Source organism: Trichechus manatus, unplaced genomic scaffold, assembly GCF_000243295.1.
Source record: "Trichechus manatus latirostris isolate Lorelei unplaced genomic scaffold, TriManLat1.0 scaffold00011, whole genome shotgun sequence".
In the NCBI taxonomy this organism is placed as follows: domain Eukaryota; kingdom Metazoa; phylum Chordata; class Mammalia; order Sirenia; family Trichechidae; genus Trichechus; species Trichechus manatus.
In genome coordinates, this window is record NW_004443947.1 from 5,848,631 (window position 1) to 5,853,603 (window position 4,973).

At 41.8% G+C, this 4,973-nt stretch overlaps 1 pseudogene; it reads right to left on the reverse strand.

The window, feature by feature from the left end:
* Window positions 1-725: 725 nt before the first annotated feature.
* Window positions 726-1,497, reverse strand: LOC101350693 (nuclear ubiquitous casein and cyclin-dependent kinase substrate 1 pseudogene; annotated as a pseudogene).
* Window positions 1,498-4,973: the final 3,476 nt, after the last annotated feature.

The window sequence follows — 4,973 nt, forward strand, 5'->3', positions numbered from 1 at the left end:
TTAAAGACTGTAGCAGGATAAAGGATCACTGGCTCTGAGTCTCTTTGAGATAACAAATAATGAAAAAAAAAAACCCACACCCTCAAAAAAGATCAGGTAACCCCATTCCCCACACCCTCCCCCCCAAGATAAAAAATATGAATACTTTTAGTAACAAGTCAGAATTCATCTTTATCTCCTACCTGCCTCATCAGTGGAAGTTTAAAGTCATGATTTTTTTTTACAGCCATCGATAAGCATGTATATAGATAATAAAAGCTCATATTAGATGACAGTTGATTTTTTGAAAAGTACAGGTAGGGAAAGAAGCAATCATTTTTAACTGAAACTCCTCTACACTTTTTGATTACTGTTCAACTTGCTATCATTTTGCAAAAAGCACGATTTTTATAGTGTTCATCTCAAATCTTACTGCTTTACAGCTGTGGTATACCTTCCATTAAAATACAAAGATGAAGCAGTCAATCCAGTGATTAATTTGACATGGCTTTCATCGGGGATGGGGGGTGGTGGCAAAGAGAAGACCAACATACAAAAAGGTAACTTAAACATACAATGGTTTTCTTAAAAAAAAAAAAAAAAAAGAAGAGAAAATGTTGTTTTCAACAAATGGAAAAAAGCATTCAAAGCCCATGTGTCAAGCCATAGCCAAAACCATGTTCTATCTTAAGTAGGTTCTCTTTTTTTCTTTTTTAATAAAATCTCTCCCCAAACCATCATCACTTTTAATCCTCCCCAGACTGGGCTACATCTTCAGACCCTTCATCCCCAGATTTTTCTGGTGGAGGGCTGGCAGATGCTTTCTTTTCTGGAGGGCTTGCCGGTTCCTCGTGGTCTTCTTTGGGGAAAGGAGTCTTTTCCTTTGATGCTTTTGAAGCTGTGGGACGACCCACTTTCCCTTTGCCTTTCACTGGGCTTGGCGTCACTGTTGCCTTTAGCCTGGGTTTGGGCGTTTTCTTTTCTTTTCTCTCAGGTTTGGACTTCTTAACCATCTTTTTGTTTTTCTTTTTTGAACTGCCGTAGTCACTGTCGTCATCATCTTCCATTAGGAAATCTTCGTCACTGCCGGAACCTTTTTCCTGGAATGGTGCCTCGCCCTCCTCTTGTTCTTCCTCACTGCCCACGTCTTCCCTGAGCATCTCTCTCTGCTTAGAAGCCGCTTTCGATGCTGCCTGCCGTTGCTGGCGCACGTTTTTATGATCTTCTTTTTCATCTTCACCATCCTCTGCTGAGTGAGTCATCCTTCTTGGTCTTCACATCTTTTTCTTCTGAATCCTCACTATCTTCCTGTGAATTCTTTCCAGATCGTCTCTTATTTTTAGCTTCTCGGGGAGGTGATCGGATTTGCTTAGCTGGAGGACCCGAATCTCTTCCATAATCTTCATCAGCATCATCAGATTCCTGAAACTGTGAATAATCAACGACCTTCCTATTTCTGACAGGCCGAGACATGTTCGCTGTCGAAACAGGACCAAGTCGAGAAGCCAAAGACCAGGACACCCCCCAACCCCGCGCGCTCGGCGCCCCCGCCCCCGCCCCAAACTTCGGCCGATGAGGCCTCTGCCGTTGAACCCCGAGCTGCTGGTTTCTCAAACTCCGCCGCCCCTTGTTTCAGGGCCCCTTGATCAGACGAGCCCCCCGCTCCCCCGTCTCTTCAAAATGGATCTCAGAGGCTAATCTTTTGGAAGTAAATTGCCAGGCCTTTCTTCTGAGGTGCCTCTGAGTGGACTGGAACCTCTAACCTTTCAATTAGTAGGTGAGCTGACATCCAGTAGGGAGCCAGGCAGTAAACAAGTAAGTAAATAATAAAACTCTAGTGGCAATAAATGCTGTAAAGGAAAATGAAGTGGGGTAGGAGTTTAGACAGTAATAGGTGAAGGGTATTCTACACTGAGTGGTTGGGGTTTCTGAGCAGAGACTTGTGCGGAGTGAAGAAACAAGTCATCAACTACCTGTTTTGACCAACTTACACCACAACACCTCAGACACCGAAGGAAAATGCCACAAAACATCATAAACCAGAAAATAAAAAAACAAAACTCGTCGTCGATTGCTACTCACAGCAACCCTATAGGGCAGTGTAGAACTGTCCCACAGGGTTTCCAAGGAGCAGCTAGTGGATTTGAACTGCTGACCTTTTCGTTAGCAGTCAAGCTCTTCACCACTGCTCCACTAGGGCTCCACAAAACATCATAGCCAAGTGGATTTTCTTTCCTTACATTCTCCATTTCCTCACACTCTTCTCTCCCTACATGAGAGCTCAGCTGCTAATCAAAACGTCACTAGCTCAAATTCACCAGTTCCTCCTTGGAAACCCTATGGAGCAGTTCTACTCCGTCCTATAGGGTTGCTATGAGTCGGAATTGACTCAAAGGCAATGGGTTGGTTTTTTACATTCTCCATTTTTATTTGCTGTACTTTTGAACCATGATATGGTATTTTGGATGTTGCTATGTCCCTCCAACTCAGAATTGTGGCATCCGTTTACAAAAAGTGTTGCAAAGGCAAATTACCGATATCAAAACACCAAACAATTTATTTAAATTGTTCAAGCAGTTTGGTGACCACTCATGAATCTGATAGGTAAATATTTAAATGCTAATAAGATCATATCTTTGTAATCAAATCTTTTTCTTCCATGGCCAAAAAATAAACATGGAAGGAACTCCTATTCTTAACATGCCCAAGGAACAGAAAGATGCCTTCATTTGAAAGAAAAGTTCAGGATAACGCATCCCTCTAAAGGTCTCTTCTTTATTACTTTGACAAGTTTAATGTAGTTCTGGTTGTTTGTGATCACATCCTGGGTAAAGCAGCACATTCTATGAGAATAATGAGGCCTTGATGTATTGAGACTCCCAACGGCCCTCAGTAATGGAATCAGTGTGTGGCAGTGAGGTCAAACTGCTGGGTTTCTGATACAATGATTGGGTCTGCAGACTACCCTGGTGAGGAAGAATCCAGGACTTCTAGCACATTTTTTACTTCCAAAGAACTTTTCAAACTTTTTCTAGTTAGTTTTCAGTCTCTTGGCAAGGAGGATGAGGTAAACTAATGCATAGAACGCCACTGAGTTAACCCAGAATTCTATCTACGAGATCCTCCCCGCCCCCTTTTCTTTGTGCCTAAGACGAGAATGGACATTCCAGAGGTCCCGCCTTCCCTGAATGAAGGCTCCGGTGCCTGAGCACTCACTGTGTAGGACAGAAGTCTGATGCAATGGCAAGCACAGCAGGGCCATGAAAGGGACAGAGGATGATCTCTCCCTTATACGTCAAGTCAACTGAGTAGCCAATGGCCTTAAGAAATAAAATGTCCACAGAAGCTTCCTAGACACAACCAAACACCTCACGGGATTGAGCTACTGGGCTTGAAGACTAGAAACCATAGTCCAGGGGCACATCCAGCTCAATTGGCATAACCTAGTTCATAAAGACAATGTTCTACATCCTGCTTAGATGAGTAGCAACTGGGGTCTTAAAAGCTTACAAGCGGCCATCTAAGATACAACTGTTGGTCAGTTTCTGTTCGGAGTAAAAGAGAGTGAAGAAAACCAAAGACTAAGGAAACAATTAGTCCAAAGGACTAATGGACCACAGGAACCACACCCGCCACTAGTCTGAGACCAGAAGAACTAGATGGTGCCGGCTACCACTACCAACTACTCTGAGCAGGATCACAATGGAAGGCTTTGGTTAGAGTGGGAAAAAATGTAGAACAAAATTCAAATTCATAAAAAAGACCAGAATTACTGGTCTGAGAGAGACTGGAGGAAACCCCAAGACTACGGCCCTTGGATACCCTTCTAACTTGAAACTGAAGGCACCTCCTGAGATCACCTTTCTGCTAAATAATAGACAGGCCTATAAAATAAATAAAAACACCTGTGAGGAAAGTGCTCCTTAGAACAATCAATTATACAAGATCGAAAAGACAACACTTGACAAAAAGCAAAGATGAGAAGGCAGGGAGAGGCAGGAAAACCAGGTGAATGGAAATGGGGAGCTCAGGATGGTAATGGGGAGAGTGCTGACACATTGTGGGGATTGAAACTAATGTCATGATACAATTTGTTTATAAATTATTGAATGGGACACTAATTTGCTCTGTAAACCTTCACTTAAAGCACAATTAAAACAAAAGAAATAAAAAGTACCTTTAAATTCTCACTTCTACAATTCAGTGATGATATGAAAAGATTTTCAAGTATGTCATCATAGCGCCCTTTGGGCAGTGAGATTTGAGGGAGATTTCAGGGAGAGAATTGATGGGAAAGAGCTTTCACTTTTAATTTTATATGCTTCTAGTGGAATGCTTTTACAATTATTCTGAGTTCATTTGGTCATTTAAAAACTTCATAAACTAGTTCAGCTTTTATTATTAAGGCAAGTTTTAGGATCTGAAATCTGTCTTTTATGATCAAACTATTAGAATATTCATCCGCCTGGAACTGGATATCCCTTAGGGCCCCATATAATCATTGTACTTTGGAAATGCTTTAAAAATGGTAAAATGATTATAACCAGTAGCTGAAGAAAAAGGCAATGACCTGGTATGTCCTCTCTGCTCACTTTTGAAGTATTTGTGAGCATTATAAACTCTAATTCCAACCATCAGGGGCTTTGCAACTCGACAAGACTCCAGAGTGGAACAGTAATTCAGATTCTCAAAGAATCAGAAATACACAAATGGAGACTTCTCCTTCTGGCTATGATGGAGTAATAGGGACCTGATTTATCTTCCTGCGTGAAAAAAACTAAAAAAAACTAGATAAAATATACTAAACAATAGTTTTCAAGGCACTAGGCATCATGTAACAAAAGACAGTGACCCCTGCAAGATTGAAACAAATGAGACAAGCCCTGTGATTGCCCCAGCTTACTGCCTTGAGAGCATTTCCAAGCTCTGGCATCAGGAGGGAAAACCAGACAGATCCCAGAGAACTCTCTGAGTTGAGAAGATAAAGCTAAGAG